This window comes from Pristiophorus japonicus, chromosome 20 (genome assembly GCF_044704955.1).
Source record: "Pristiophorus japonicus isolate sPriJap1 chromosome 20, sPriJap1.hap1, whole genome shotgun sequence".
NCBI lineage: Eukaryota > Metazoa > Chordata > Chondrichthyes > Pristiophoridae > Pristiophorus > Pristiophorus japonicus.
In genome coordinates this window covers 21364100-21381687 of record NC_091996.1, presented here as the reverse complement: position 1 = coordinate 21381687, position 17588 = coordinate 21364100, and the positions used below count along the sequence as shown (strand labels likewise).

Below are 17588 nucleotides of genomic sequence, written 5' to 3'. Positions count from 1 at the left end.
TATTTGCGCACTGAAATTGGAACTGAAATATACAACTGTCCTGCTCTGGTTTTCTTACAATGAAGCCAATTGGGGTTTTTTTCTCCAGAGGTGGGCTGACATTTACAGGTAGTTATTAAGACAGGTTAATACTGCCCATTAAACAGCAATTGTTGTCATCAGTCCTAATGTAAAAAAACTTTCAACATCCTCTACATTTTTCATGTTTTTTTGCCAACTTCAACATTTTTATTACAAATTTACTGATACATGAGGATCAGTTGTGATACATAAAAGGTCACAAATCATTTACAGATGCATACAGAGGTACACAGCGACTAAAGGTCTTCATACAAGAGAAACAGCCACACTCAGATCAAAGAATGTATGTGTCTGAGAAAAATAAAATTCAAACACAAAATAAGAATGATGACACGTGAGGCGGAGAAGCAATACTAGAAGGGTACCAACAAATTATTGCTATTCCCCTAAAGTTTGAAATGTCAACCTATAGTGGACATACTGTACATGTTTTAATCATAAAAAGATGTAAACAAATACAAGGTGGCTTTTAGTAGTACACTTGACCTCGGGACGAAAAGCTGCAATAAGGTGATGAATGAACATAAAAACATAAGAAATAGGAGCAGGAGAAAGCCATACGGCCCCTCGAGCCTGCTCCGCCATTTAATACGATCATGGCTGTTCTGATCATGGACTCAGCTCCACTTCCATGCCCGCTCTCCATAACCCCTTATCGTTCAAGAAACTGTCTACTTCTGTCTTAAATTTATTCAATGTCCCAGCTTCCACAGCTCACTGAGGCAGCGAATTCCACAGATCCACAACCCTCAGAGATGAAATTTCTCGTCTCAGTTTTAAATGGACGGCCCCTTATTCTAAGATTATGCCCTCTAGTTCTAGTCTCCCACATCAGTGGAATTATCCTCTCTGCATCCACCTTGTCAAGCCCCCTCATAATTTTATACGTTTCAATAAGATCACCTCTCATTTTTCTGAATTCCAATGAGTAGAGGCTTAACCTACTCAACCTTTTGTCATGTCAATCCCCTCATCTCTGGAATCAACGTTGTGAATCTTCTCCAAAGCAAGTATATCCTTTCGTATAATATGGAAACCAAAACTGCACACAGTATTCCAGTTGTGGCCTCACCAATACCCTGTACAACTGCAGCAAGACTTCCCTGCTTTTATACTCCATCCCCTTTGCAATAAAGGCCAAGATTCCATTGGCCTTCCTGATCACTTGCTGTACCTGCATACTAACCTTTTATGTTTCATGCACAAGTATTCCCAGGTCCTGCTGTACTGCAGCACTTTGCAATCGATCTCCATTTAAATAATAACTTGCTCTTTGATTTTTTTCTGCCAAAGTGCATGACCTCACACTTTCCAACAATATACTCCATCTGCCAAATTTTTGCCCACTCACTTAGCCTGTGTATGTCCTTTTGCAGATTTTGTGTGTCCTCCTCAGACATTGCTTTTCCTCCCATCTTTGTATCGTCGGCAAACTTGGCTATGTTACGCTCAGTCCCTTCCTCCAAGTCGTTAATATAGATTGTAAATAGTTGGGGTCCCAGCACTGATCCCTGCGGCATCCCACTGGTTACTGATTGCCAACCCGAGAATGAACCATTTATCCCTACTCTCTGTTTTCTGTTAGTTAGCTAATCCTCTATCCATGCTAATATATTACCCCCAACCCCGTGAACTTTTATCTTGTGCAGTAACCTTTTATGTGGCACCTTGTCAAATGCCTTCTAGAAGTCCAAATACACCACATCCACTGGTTCCTCTTTATCTACCCTGTTCGTTATATCATCAAAGAATTCTAGCAAATTTGTCAAACATGACTTCCCCTTCATAAATGCGTTGAGTTTACATAGAAAATAGGTGCCAGAGTAGGCCATTCGGCCCTTCACCACCATTCAATATCATGGCTGATCATGCAACTTCAGTACTCCACTCCTGCCTTCGCTCCATCCCCTGATCCCTTTAGCCGTAAGGGCCACATCTAACTCCCTTTTGAATATATCCAACGAACTGGACTCAACAACTTTCTGTGGTAGAGAATTCCACGGGTTCACAATTCTCTGGGTGAAAAAGTTTCTCCTCATCTTGGTCCCATATGGCTTACCTCTTATCTTTAGACTGTGACCCCTGGTTCTGGACTTCTCCAACATCGGGAACATTCTTCCTGCATTTAACCTGTCCAATCCCGTCAGAATTTTATATGCTTCTATGAGATCCCCTCTCATTCTTCTAAATTCCAGTGAATATAAGCCCAGTCGATCATGTCTTTCCTCATGTCAGTCCTGCCATCCCGGGAATCAGTCTGGTGAACCTTCGCTGCACTCCCTCAATAGGTGAGGAGTTAAACTAATATGGCAGCGGGATGGGAACCAATACAGGGAGACAGAGGGAAACAAAAAGGAGACAAAAACAAAAGACAGAAAAGAGATGAGTAAAAGTGGAGGGCAAAGAAACCAAAGGCAAGAAACAAAAAGGGCCACTGAATATAAAAGGGCTGCAGGAGGGGTAAAAACTAAAAATCATGGTTTAAAAAGTAGGATGAAAACACTCTACCTGAATGCACGCAGCATTAGAAATAAAGTAAATGAGTTGACGGCACAAATCATTACAAATGGGTATGATTTGGTGGCCATTACAGAGACATGGTTGCAAGGTGGCCAGGACTGGGAATTAAACGTACAGGGGTATCTGACGATTCGGAAAGATAGGCAGGAAGGGAAGGGAGGTGGGGTAGCTCTGTTAATAAGGGATGATATCAGGGCAGTTGTGAGGGATGATATTGGCTCCAATGAACAAAATGTTGAATCATTGTGGGTGGAGATTAGAGATAGTAAGGGGAAAAAGTCACTGGTCGGCGTAGTTTATAGGCCCCCAAATAATAACTTCATGGTGGGGCGGGCAATAATCAAGGGAATAATGGAGGCATGTGAAAAAGGAACGGCAGTAGTTATGGGGGATTTTAACCTACATATCGATTGGTCAAATCAAATCGCAGGGGGTAGTCTGGAGGAGGAATTCATAGAATGCATACGGGATTGTTTCTTAGAACAGTATGTAACAGAGCCTACAAGGGAGCAAGCCATTTTGGATCTGGTCCTGTGTAATGAGACAGGAAAAATAAACGATCTCCTTGTAAAAGATCCTCTCAGAATGAGTGATCATAATATGGTTGAATTTGTAATACAGATTGAGGATGAGGAAGTTGTGTCAGAAACGAGCGTACTATGCTTAAACAAAGGGGACTACAGTGGGATGAGGGCAGAGTTGGCTAAAGTAGACTGCAAACAAGGACTAAATGGTGGCACAATTGAGGAACAGTGGAGGACTTTTAAGGAGCTCTTTCAAAATGCGCAACAAAAATATATTCCAGTGAAAAAGGGCAGCAAGAGAAGAGATAACCAGCCTTGGATAACCAAGGAAATAAAGGAAAGTATCAAATCAAAGACCAATGCGTATAAGGTGGCCAAGGTTAGTGGGAAACTAGAGGATTGGGAAGATTTTAAGCAACAGCAAAGAATGACTAAAAAAGCAATAAAGAAAGGGAAGATAGATTACGAAGGTAAACTTGCGCAAAACATAAAAACAGATAGTAAAAGCTTTTACAGATATATAAAACAGAAAAGTGTGACTAAAGTAAATGTTGGTCCCTTAGAAAATGAAAAGGGGGATTTAATAATGGGAAATGTGGAAATGGCTGAGACCTTAAACAATTATTTTGCTTCCGTCTTCACAGTAGAAGACACAAAAACCATGCCAAAAATTGCTGGTCATAGGAATGTGGGAAGGGAGGTCCTTGAGATGATCACTATCACTAGGGAGCTAGTGCTGGACAGACTAATGGGATTGAAGGTAGACAAGTCCCCTGGTCCTGATGAAATGCATCCCAGGGTATTAAAGGAGATGGCGGAAGTTATAGCAGATGCATTTGTTATAATCTACCAAAATTCTCTGGACTCTGGGGAGGTACCAGCGGATTGGAGAGCAGCTAATGTAACGCCTCTGTTTAAAAAAGGGGGGGCAGGCAAAAGGCAGGTAACTATAGGCTGGTTAGTTTAACATCTGTAGTGGGGAAAATGCTTGAAACTATCATTAAGGAAGAAATAGCGGGACATCTGGATAGGAATAGTGCAATCAAGCAGACGCAGCATGGATTCATGAAAGGGAAATCATGTTTAACTAACTTACTGGAATTCTTTTGAAGATATAACGAGAAAAGTGGATAGAGATGTACCGATGGATGTCGTGTATTTAGATTTCCAAAAGGCATTCGATAAGGTGCCACACAAAAGGTTACTGCAGAAGATAAAGGTACGCGGAGTCAGAGGAAATGTATTAGCATGGATAGAGAATTGGCTGGCGAACAGAAAGCAGAGAGTCGGGATAAATGGGTCCTTTTCGGGTTGGAAATCAGTGGTTAGTGGTGTGCCACAGGGATCAGTGCTGGGACCACAACAGTTTACAATATACATAGATGACCTAGAGGAGGGGACAGAGTGTAGTGCAACAAAGTTTGCAGATGACACTAAGATTAGTGAGAAAGCGGGTTGTGTAGAGGACTCAGAGAGGCTGCAAGGAGATTTGGATAGGTTAAGCGAATGGGCTAAGGTTTGGCAGATGGAATACAATGTCGGAAAGTGTGAGGTCATCCACCTTGGGGGGAAAAAAAACAGTAAAAGGGAATATTATTTGAATGGGGAGAAATTACAACATGCTGTGGTGCAGAGGGACCTGGGGGTCCTTGTGCATGAAACTCTTTTAGGAGTAAACAAAAAACATTAAACCGTGCCCCCCGATCTGGGGGAAACACCAACATTTACAAGGCCCTTTTTTTATTTTTTTGGTCTTTTTTTTTGGGCACAGAATCAAATTTTTTTCCAAGTGCCCCCTATAAAAGGGGAGGGGGACACTAAAAGCACTGGCAATTAAAACAAATTAACTTAAAAACATAAAATCAAAATCCCAAAAGGTTAGTTTGCAGGTGCAGCAGGTAATCAGGAAGGCAAATGGAATGTTGGCCTTCATTGCGAAAGGGATGGAGTACAAAAGCAGGGAGGTGTTGCTGCAACTGTATAAGGTATTGGTAAGGCCGCACCTGGAGTACTGCGTGCAGTTTTGGTCACCTTACTTAAGGAAGAATATACTAGCTTTGGAAGGGGTACAGAGACGATTCACTAGGCTGATTCGAGAAATGAGAGGGTTACCTTATGATGATAGATTGAGTAGACTGGGTCTTTATTCCTTGGAGTTCAGAAGGATGAGGGGTGATCTTATAGAAACATTTAAAATCATGAAAGGGATAGACAAGATAGAGGCAGAGAGGTTGTTTCCATTGGTGGGGGAGACTAGAACTAGGGGACACAGCCTCAAAATACGGAGGAGCCAATTTAAAACCGAGTTGAGAAAGAATTTCTTCTCCCAGAGGGTTGTGAATCTGTGGAATTCTCTGCCCAAGGAAGCAGTTGAGGCTGGCTCATTGAATGTTTTCAAGTCAAAGATAGATAGATTTTTAAGCAATAAGGGAATTAAGGGTTATGGGGAGAGGGCGGGTAAGTGGAGCTGAGTCCACGACCAGATCAGCCATGATCTTATTGAATGGTGGAGCAGACTCGAGGGGCTAGATGGCCTACTCCTGTTCCTAATTCCTATGTTCCAAGTTCCTAATAGCAAGAATGTCCTTCCTCAGATTAGGAGGCCAAAACTGCACACAATACTCAAGGTGTGGTCTCACCAAGGTCCTGTACAACTGCAGCAAGACCTCCCTGCTCCTGTACTCAAATCCTCTTGTTATGAAGGCCAACATGCCATTTGCTTTCTTTACTGCCTGCTGTACCTGCATGCCTACTTTCAATGACTGATGTACCATGACACCCAGGTCTCATTGCACCTCCCCTTTTACTAATCTGTCACCATTCAGGTAATAATCTGCCTTCCTGTTTTTGCTACCAAAGTGGATAACCTCACACTTATCCACATTATACAGTACTGAAGGTTGAGTTTACAGTAATTGAAAAAAAGTACACAGATTTTCAAGTGACAGGCTAACAGAGTTCAGAAGCAGCTTCGCAGTTTTTACAATCTCTGTAGAATAAAGTCTTTCAATTCAGACAATGGGATTGTGAAGCTTTACATCAAATCATATGGCTTATGTATATACTGCCATTAAGCAAGCCTGGAAGCAATTATAGATCTACAACTCAGCTCTAACCTATAAACACTATTAAATTTGATATTTAATCAGTAAATTAATATAAACTACAGTATAATTAATAGTGGCACGATCATTTGGCTTCAGTCATTCAACTTTGCAATTAACTTTGAACATCAGGAAACTATAGAAGTAACATCAGGAAAATATTGGAAATGATTTTCATGTGTTAGCCTACAAAGCAAGTGTTAGTAGCCTATCGACTGGGAACGTTTGACAGCTGTCTTTGCTTGATATTCATACATAATAACTTCCAGTGGGAGTCATAAAATAGCAATTGAGTGTGGAATCCTGCTGGCTTTTCCTATTCAAGGGTCAGTTGGGCCAATTCTAGTACCTTGCAACAGCCCAATAAGATCAACTAATTTAGCACAAATCAAGGACCACAACCAGATCTTTTCTGGTCTGTATAGTTCTGTACCACAAATGGAGGTGTACTTACCCACTGAGCTAGCTGAACACAATGGGTAACCATTTCAAAGATAAGTGAGCGACTCTACTTTTTAATAACAGATCCAACATTGAATTTTAAATTGTTGCTACCGAATCCTTAGAATACTATCGTCCCCGATAATTTCCTGCAGACAGCAAATTAAGCCAACAAATGAAAACCCCTTTTTTGAATAATTTCTTTAAGCAGGTTAACTAGCTGGCAATTAGGTCCATATAAGGCAACATGATCACACTACCCAAAATGACACCTTGACCAAAGAAAATCAGAAAGCTAAAACTATGTAGCAGATTGTCAAACTTCATCATGAAGATGCTGAAGAAGAGAAAAATAAACTTTGGTACGACCATGAATCCACCAAACTAAAGCTCAACAGCAGATAGTCAAATGGTCCAATAGATAATGGTACACGGAGTCAGAGGAAATGTATTAGCATGGATAGAGAATTGGCTGGCTAACAGAAAGCAGAAAGTCGGGATAAATGGGTCCTTTTCGGGTTGGAAATCGGTGGTTAGTGGTGTGCCACAGGGATCGGTGCTGGGACCACAACTGTTTACAATATACATAATGACCTGGAAGAGGGGACAGAGTGTAGTGTAACAAAATTTGCAGATGACACAAAGATTAGTGGGAAAGCGGGTTGTGTAGAGGACACAGAGAGGCTGCAAAGAAATTTAGATAGGTTAAGCGAACGGGCTAAGGTTTGGCAGATGGAATACAATGTCGGAAAATGTGAGGTCATCCACCTTGGGGGAAAAAAAAAACAGTAAAAGGGAATATTATTTGAATGGGGAGAAATTACAACATGCTGCGGTGCAGAGGGACCTGGGGGTCCTTGTGCATGAATCCCAAAAAGTTAGTTTGCAGGTAATCAGGAAGGCGAATGGAATGTTGGCCTTCATTGCAAGAGGGATGGAGTACAAAAGCAGAGAGGTCCTGCTGCAACTGTATAGGGTATTGGTGAGGCCGCACCTGGAGTACTGCGTGCAGTTTTGGTCACCTTACTTAAGGAAGGATATACTAGCTTTGGAGGGGGTACAGAGATAATTCACTAGGCTTATTCCGGAGATGAGAGGGTTACCTTATGATGATAGATTGAGTAGACTGGGTCCTTACGCGTTGGAGTTCAGAAGGATGAGGGGTGATCTTATAGAAACATTTAAAATAATGAAAGGGATAGACAAGATCGAGGCAGAGAGGTTGTTTCCACTGGTCGGGGAGACTAGAACTAGGGGGCACAGCCTCAAAACACGGGGGAGCCAATTTAAAACCGAGTTGAGGAGGAATTTCTTCTCCTAGAGGGTTGTGAATCGGTGGAATTCTCTGCCCAAGGAAGCAGTTGAAGCTAGCTCATTGAATGTATTCAAATCAGATAGATAGATTTTTAACCAATAAGGGAATTAAGGGTTACGGGGAGCGGGTGGGTAAGTGGAGCCGAGTCCACGGCCAGATCAGCCATGATCTTGTTGAATGGCGGAGCAGACTCGAGGGGCTAGATGGCCTACTCCTGTTCCTAATTCTTATGTTCTTATATTCTTATGATTTCTTAAAATGTAATAAACTGGCAGCACGTTTGAGCACTATGTCGAGGGTACCATCAAGGTTGAAAAGAGTAAAAGACAAGATAAATCAGGAAATAATTAGGTGACACAGGTCAATAATTTGTAAATCCTGACTGCAGGATTTTCATAGTTTTAAAGCTGTGAAAAGGAACAAAAAAAAAGTATGAAATTGTCCAATGAGTCTTAATTTCAACTCTGTGGTGGTGTTGGGAGAAGAGTGTATAACACAGGGGGGGGGGGAAAAAAAAGAGTTCAGTGGAGCATGCTAGAAGAACCTTTTGCAAGATGCGATCTGGGAACTATACTTGAAGTGAGATAGCAAAATCACAAATTTCAATGAAGGAATAACAGTATTTACATCAAAAGTTGAGCTTCCTGCAGCAGATAACACGCAACACACCAAAAACCTATATTTTTTTATCATTTTCATGTGTGCACTAATCTGATAAAATGTGACAAATGTTCTTCTATAAATTCATCATCATGATGTTCTGCAAGATTTCTATTTCTACAAATCAGCCTGGAATATCAAGGGTTTCAAGGGTCATCATAGGCAGTCCCTCGGAATCGAGGAGGACTTGCTTCCACTCCCAAAGTGAGTTCTTCGATGGCTGAACAGTCCGATACGAAAGCCACAGACTCTGTCACAGGTGGGACAGACATTCGTCGAGGGAAGAGGTCGGTGGGGCTGGTTTGCTGCGCGCTCCTTCCACTTGGCTTCTTCATGTTCTTTGCGTTGAGACTCGAAGCGCTCAACGCCCTCCCGGATGGACTTTCTCCACCACGGGCGGTCTGCGGCCAGGGTCTCCCAGGTGTCAGTGGTGATGTCGCACTTTACCAGCGAGGCTTTGAGGGTGTCCTTTTAACGTTTCCGCTATCCTCCTTTGGCTCGCTTACCATGAAGGAGCTCCGCATAAAGCATTTGCTTAGGGAGTCTCGTATCTGGCATGCGTACTATGTGGCCTGCCCAGCGAAGCTGATCAAGTGTGGTCAGTGCTTCAATACTGGGGATGTTAGCCTGGTCGAGGACACTGATGTTGGTGCGCCTGTCCTCCCAGGAGATTTGCAGGATCTTGCGGAGACATCGTTGGTGATATATCTCCAGCGACTTGAGGTGCCTTCTATACATCGTCCATGCCTCAGATCCATGCAGGAGGGCGAGTATTACTACAGCCCTGTACACCATGAGTTTGGTGATAGATTTGAGGGCCTGGTCTTCAAACACTCTTTTCCTCAGACAGCCGAAGGCTGCGCTGGCGCACTGGAGGCGATGCTGAATCTCCGCATCCATGTCTGCCTTGATGATAAGAGGCTCCCGAGATATGGGAAATGGTCCACGTTGTACACGCCAAAAACTTTGTACACACCAAAAACCTATATATTCTTTATCATTTAACACTGCATGTGTGTACTAATCTGATAATATGCAACAAATGTTCTACTATAAATTCATCATCATGATGTTTTGCAAGATTTCTATTTCTGCAAATCAAGGATTTCAAGGGTCAGCCCATGCATCACGAAGAGCCAGCATCAACACCACCACTGCAACCATCACAACTATCAGGTAACTGTGCATCACAAGTGTAACCTTCAGAGTACGTTCCAGTGTCTGAGCACGTAACACTCCCAGTGAAGCCAATATATGCAAATATATTCTTTTAAATTTGAAGACAGCAAAGGCCACAAGTAATGAAAAAATATTCATTCCCAGGTTCACTCCATTTTACATAAGAACATAAGAAATAGGAGGAGTAGGCCATTTGGCCCCATAAGATCATGGCCAATCTGATCTTGGGCTCAGCTCCACTTACCTGCCCACTCCCCATAACCCTTCACTCCCTTATCATTCAAAAATCTGTCTTATCTCCACCTTAAATATATTCAATGACCCAGCCTCAACAGCTCTCTGGGGCAGAAAATTCCACAGATTTATGACCCTCAGAAGAAATTCCTCCTCATCTCAGTTCTAAATGGGTGACCACTTATTCTTAAACAATGCCCTCTAGTTCTAGATTCCTCCACGAGTGGAAACATTCTCTCTGCATCTACCTTGTCGAGCCCCCTCATTATCTTATATGTTTCAATAAAATCACCTCTCATTCTCTAAACTCCAATGAGTATAGGTCCAACCTGCTCAACCTTTCTTCATAAGTCAACCCCTTCATCTCAGGATTCAACCTAGTGAACCTTTTCTGAACTGCCTCCAATGCAAGTATGTTATTGCCATATTTTGATGGTATAACAGCTTTAACTCTCTGATGCATATAGGATATCCAATATTTGGATCATTATCCAGACTGCTCTCAGGCTGGAAATTCCTCCAACCCCAATATTGGAATGCTTGAAAGCTCTCTGGTCAGCACCTAGCCTGTTGGTGGCAAGTCCAAGTCATATACCCATTTAGCTGAGGACGGAAGGCAGTATATACCCAATGAGGTAGTAATTTAGTGCCCTGAAGCATGTAGCTGGTCCATAGCACAGAGAGTCATCTACTGCTTACGTAATCCTTCAAACACACAAAAGCACAAAATTAACTAACTGAGCACACAATGACGACTATTTGGGTATCATAGAATGTAAACATAAACACTAAATAGAATACATGACAAGATAGTTGTAAATATAAATTGCATTAAATATTTTGTATTATTTTCATTACATTTAATGCATTTCATACAATTCATACAGACTATTTAGAAACAAATGTTATCGAATTTCTATGATAAACAAAGTAACAAGCACGAAAGACATATATTTTCAATTCAGATTTGTATATTGGCCACTTGGTCTGGCTTTGAAGAATATGCACTTCTGTGGTGTGTGCTCTTCTGAATTTTCATTTCTTGGTCTTTCAGTCTTCCACATTGTCTTTCAGGATACAAATTTTCTCCAGGAATAAATCTGATGAAGGAAAATAAATTCAACTGTATGGTTTCTCTATTCTCTTTGAGAAGATGTATGCCTCAATAAGATTTGGGATAATTTCCCTTGCTATTGCAACCGTATCATCTGCATTAGCAGGCTCTTGTACTGCAGCATCCTTTGTTATTAAAGTGTACATTCTTTCTTTCAGAAGATTCATACCAATGCTACAGTATTGTGCATGAATCAGCATATCATGAATATCCAGCATACGTTTTGTAGAGCATACTGCAGAGCACTATCTCCCCCTCCTCTCCCCTCCCCCCACCTCACCCCTGTCCGCCTTTCAATCCAGCCAAAAGAAATGTACTTAGAACATTCCAAATATTCCTTCCATTACTGACCTCAGAGCTCGACAACCATCATTAATGATTGTGGCTATATTCTGCAAGAATCTACGGATTGTGTAACAGTAATTAGCTGTGACTTATACCGCATCCATAATCTCAAGAATCCAATCACAGTTCAACATTCTTTCCTTAACAAGCTTTATAAAAAGGACCCCAAACGATCTGCACATTAAAAAATGAAATAAAAATACTTTGCATACTACATTCTTGATTTATGTATTCATAAATCTGTCTTCTGAAAGGCTTTACCCACAAATCTAAACCAGCAGAGAAGCACTGGCTGAAACATCCTAAATGAGTCCTCTATCATCAGCATGGTTGATCTACTGTCATGAAAGCTACTGACCTCACAGTTATACTCAGACTGTAATGTGAAGAGTTCCATTTCATTCTATTGACAAGGACATACAAATAAGTCATTTTATGATATGAATGACTTTTCAACATCCATTAAGATAGCCATTGAAGAGTTCCATGTTGCACAAAATAATTTCTCAAAGCATTTACTAATAAACAATCATGACACCTCATTTCAACCATCAGTTCACAATTACAATACTTAATATCAACATGTGTTTTAAATATTCATTCTCTGGATGTGAACATCGCTGGCAAAACCAGCATTTATTGCCCATCCCGATTTGCTTAATTTAAGTGTAGCAGTCAACATTGGAACAATGATAATGGTTAATTTATTATTACAAAGAATTGTTCATTCTGGTCCACTTTACTCTAGTTTTGAAAAGAATGTAGTTACTATGGGCCCAAGTTTCCACACGCGCCTAGAACGGCGCAGTCCCGACCTGGACGCCCGTTTTTCGCGCCACAAAGTGCGCCTAAAAAAATCCTCGGTATTCTCCACCTACTTGCAGGTCCTCTGGCCCTCGGCGCAGCCAGCACGAGCTGTGGGGGGGCGGAGCCAAGTCCCTGCGCTGAAAACAGTGCCGGGATCTCTGCACATGCACGCTACAGTGGGCACGCAAGTGCAGTAGCTCCAGGCGCCGAACTGTGTGGGAGGGGCCCGAAGCACGCAGCCCCTAGCCCTGGCTGAATGGCCTCACTGCGGCTGCGTGAATAAGGCTCCTCCCACGGCCAGCTCCTGCTCCCTCCCCCTCGACCAGACCCGACACTCGCTCCCCGCACCCCCCCTGCCCTCCGGACCAGAACCGACACCCGCTTCCCCCCCCCGCACCAGACCAGACCCGATACCCGCTCCCCGCCCACCGGACCAGACCCGACACCCGCTCCCCCCCCACCCCCCTGCCTCCGGCCCAGACCAGACCCGACACCCGCTGCCCCCACCCCCGCCTCTGGACCAGACCAGACCCGACACCCGCTCCCCCCCTTGCCTCCGTACCAGACCAGACCCGACACCCGCCCCCCCCGCCTCCGGACCAGACCAGACCCGACACCCGCTCCCGCCCCCCGCCCCCGCCTCCGGACCAGACCCGACACCCGCTCCCCACCCCCCTGCCTCCGGACCAGACCAGACCCGACACCCGCTTCCCCTTGCCTCCGGACCAGACCTGACACCCACCACCACCCCACCCCTCGACTGACCTGACTCGCGCTCCTGTTCCCGCTCGCCGCCCCCCCGACTGGACCCTACCCGCGCTTCTGTTCCCGCTCCCCGACTGGACCCGCGCTCCTGTTCCCGCTCCCCGACTGGACCCGACCCGTGCGCCCCCCCCCCCCCCCCCCCCCACTGGACCCGACCCGACTCCCGCTCCCGGACTGGATCCGACCTGACCTCCCCCCCCCACCTCCCTCTCTTCCCCCCCCCCACCTCCCTCCCTCCCCCCCTCTCTCCCTCTCTCCCCCCCTCTCTCCCTCTCTCTCTCCCCCCTCCCCCTCCCCTCTCTCCTCCCCCCCACCCTCCCCTCTCTCCTCCCCCCCACCCTCCCCTCTCTCCTCCCCCCCACCCTCCCCTCTCTCCTCCCCCCCACCCTCCCCTCTCTCTCTCTCTCTCTCTCTCTCTCCCCCCCGACCCGACCCGAACCGAACCTCCCCTCCCCTCCCCGACCCAACCCAACGCCACCTACCTGTAAATCTGGTGCTGGGGACGGGCCCTGCCCGAAGTCTCAGGCCGGCCCGTTCAGCCTTCGGTCCCGAAAGGCCTGCCTGAAGCACTTTCACACAGGTAGGAAGATGGTTTATTTAATCTTTTCTTTGCTTATAAATGTTTATTCAGGTTGGATTTATTTGTATAATATTTGTATAAGTATAAATAAGGATTTATTATAGAATTTAATGACTTCCCTTCCCTCCCCCCCACCTCGTTCTGGACGCCTAAATTGTAACCTGCGCCTGATTTTTTAATGTGTAGAACAGGTTTTTTCAGTTCTACAAAAATCTTCACTGGCTCCATTCTACTTTAGTTTGGAGTACGTTTTCACTGTGGAAACTTTCAAATCAAGCGTCAGTGGCCGGACACGCCCCCTTTTGAAGAAAAAATTCTGTTCCAAAGTAGAACTGTTCTACCTGACTAGAACTGCAGAAAAAAAATGTGGAGAATTGCGATTTCTAAGATAGTCCGTTCTCCACCAGTTGCTCCTAAAAATCAGGCGCAAATCATGTGGAAACTTGGGCCCTATATTTCTTGAGGTTGAATTCTCTGCTTTGCACAATATTGCAAAAAGTATTGTTGAGTGTCTGTGAAATAGAGGGAAAGGGAAATATAATCATGATTATACAAGGGATGTTTCCAGTGAAGCTACAAACAGATTTGCAAAATTAATCCATATACCATAATTATTCTTTTCAAACACCAGGTATTTTCAAACTGAGCCAGTTTAGCCAGTGACTGGCAAAGGCATAGATTTGATCCCTGATCCATATTGTTAGCCAAATTGACCCAGAGTAGAAATTGGGATGCTGGAAACGCCCTAAGGCTCGGGAAGGGAAAATCAGCTAGGATTCTCATTTCTGATCATCATCTTGCTGAAAAAAAATATGCACATGCAAACATACAAAAATGTCGGACAGAAAAAGACTAGAATCCATCTAGCCTGTCATACAATCGTGATGTCCTCTGCATCACAATTCGGACAGTCCCTACCCAACAGGAGACATGCAATCTCCCGAGGAAAATCTTGAAAATTCCTCTCCAATCCTCCCAAGCCACCGAAACTATTCCAAGAGACCACACTTGTATTACTCGGCACCTACTGTCCACATTACACAACCTCCACCCTCGCCAGGAACTGACCCAGTTCCCACTTGAAGGCACACAGTGAATCAGCACTGATAGACATATGGAAGAAGTTGTCTGCTTGTTCAACTATTCTCTGGGAAAAGAACTACCCAACATATAACTTAGCTCTACTCTTTTATAACTTATAAACGTGGCCCCTGGTCATCCCTCAACTATCTAATTAAATAATTTGTCAATGTGAACATAATTTAGTCTCTTAATTATTTTATAGACCTCAATCAAATTGCCCACGTCTTCACTTCATGAACAAATATAGACCCAGATTTTTAAGCCTATCTGGGTAACTAAGGTGTTTTAAGCTGAGAATGAATCTTGTGGCCCTCCTCTGAACAAAGCCTCAATTATCACTCACCATGATATTGAGGGAATCAAAACTGGATACAGCATTCCAAATGAGGCCTAACCAAGGACAAAATGGTATGTTTCATGTTATTTTGAATAATCCTGTGAATGCAGCGCTGTACTCTATTTGCTTTAGTTATAGATTCTCAGCATTAATCATGAAATCTTGATAGTTTTGCACTACTGTTTACTAAATTACAACAATGACTACACGTTAAAAAAAAGTACTTCATTGGCTGTAAAGCACTTTGAGACATCCTGAGGTCGTGAAAGGCGGTGTATAAATGCAAGTCTTTATAAGGTTTTTTTTATCTTTCTCCACAGGCTTTCGTTCTGTTCCCTGTACAGTTTTTATATACTAAACGTTGGTTCTGCCCAAATGCATAAATATTGCACTTATCTAAGTTAAATACCATTTGCCAAACATGGATCCATTCCCCCAACACATCAAGATCTGCTTGCAGTAGTTTACACTCTTCCACATTCCTAACACTTGTATAGATCTTTTATGATCCACAAACTTGCGCATCATTCCCACTATACCTAGGTCATTAATAAAGATAGTAAAAAGCAAAGACCCCAACACTGATTCCTGTGGGACACCACTGGAAACTGGTCTCCAAGCAGATCCACAGTCATTGATAATAATGCCTACGAGCATGCAGTCAATTCTTAATCACCTGTAGCAGCTTCCCACTAATTCCACAAGATTCTATCTTGTAGAGCAATCTATTGTGAGGTAACTCATCAAAAATTTTCTGAAAATCCAGGTAGATTATGTCTACCGGGCTACCCTCAACCACTAAGCTAGTGACTGCTTCAAAAAATTTGAATAAATTAGCAAAACACAACTTTCTTCTCCAAAAGCCGTAATGAATGTCTTTGATGACTCCTTCTCGATCTAGATCATCATACAGAGCATCGGATGATTCCTTTGAGCATCTTATCTATAATATGTGGAAGTTGGATGAAAACAGGATTGAGATTTGCTGCAATAATCCCCGCCTTCCATGGTCACATAGACTGTTAACACTCATTGTCCAGGCTCACAAATGAATAGTAGCCATCTAGGCAAGCTACTGAAGGGTGACAGGCACCTATGGAACTGTACCGCAGCAATCGGTCAACACCTTCAAGACATGGGGCGAGAACATTGGCAAACAGAAAACCTCAAATTGGAGGGAATACAAGTGATTAAGAACATTGTGAATAGCAAGATAGAATTGGGTTTCTACTAAAGCATTGATACAGCAAGAATCTTACCAAGACTTCATTCAATACTAAACAGATCAGTGGTTATTGTGTCATTAATTTGCCATTGATAGTATTTTGTCCAGTTGACCAAGCTTCCCAATGTTCTAACAGAGACTGACATATTCAGTGTCAGCTGTGGCTCAGTTGGTTGCACTCTTGCCTCTGAGTCAGAATGTTGTGGGTTCAAGTCCCACTCCAGAGACTTGAGCACAGAAATCTAGGCCAACACTCCAGTGCTGTGCTGAGGAAGGGCTGCACTGTCAGAGATGCCGTCTTTCGGATGAGACGTCAAACCGAGGCCACATCTGCTCTCTCAGGTGGACATAAAGGATTCCATGGTATCATTTCGAAGAAGAGCAGGGAAGTTCTGGCCGGCCAATATTTATCCCTCAAATCAACATAACAAAAAAGATGATCTTGTCTTTATCACATTGCTGTTTGTGGGAGCTTACAAATTTCCTCATTTCCTACATGACAACAGTGACTACACGTCAAAAAGTACTTCATTGGCTGTAAAACGCTTTGGAACATCCAGTGGTCGTGAAAGGAGCTATATAAATGCAAGTCTTTTTCTTTCTATTTGAGGACTAGAAACAAGCTAGAGCAAGTCAATACATGAAACATGCTGGATAAAACTGAAAATTTCACTTCTGTTAATCAAACACGGAAATATATGGATCGCCAATGTTCTTTAGTTACAAGCGCAAAATCTTTTGCAATCAGCTATTTAACATACCAAAAAATAAACGGCAAAACTTTCCAAAATAAAATACTGCTTACACCTAATGTTTGTGCCACTGGTCAGTGTTCTTCACGCCTTGCATGCACCATGCAGGAGTCTGCACATGTCCTTCAAAGTCTATACATGCCGCTGTCCAACATGCACACTTATTACCACACCCACTTTCCATAACTTAACAATCTGCCTGCAGCTGCGCTTATTCTTCATCTGTACTCATTACTGTAGTACATTCTCACACTGTCCACAACTGCATCTTTCCGAACTGATGTCCACTGTGTTCACACCTTCACTCGTGTCCAATTTCAGGTGTGTACCCTCTCTTCATTTGGTTCTCTCCTCACTGCTTATCCTGTTATTTTTTTACAACAGGCGGGTACCGCTCATATCCGGTCCACACAAATGCACTGGTTCTTCCCCCACCATGCTGACTCCTGTATATGCCACATCCAGCATGCACATACATGCGCACCCATGGTTCAAGCGCCTTGCACGCCCCTCTTGCACACG

At 43.4% G+C, this 17588-nt stretch overlaps 1 protein-coding gene across 3 annotated transcripts in view; it reads right to left on the bottom strand.

The window, feature by feature from the left end:
- Positions 1–17588, bottom strand: part of LOC139232434 (disabled homolog 2-interacting protein-like) — a 1003994-nt gene that overhangs the window by 985553 nt on the left and 853 nt on the right. The window lies entirely within an intron of this gene.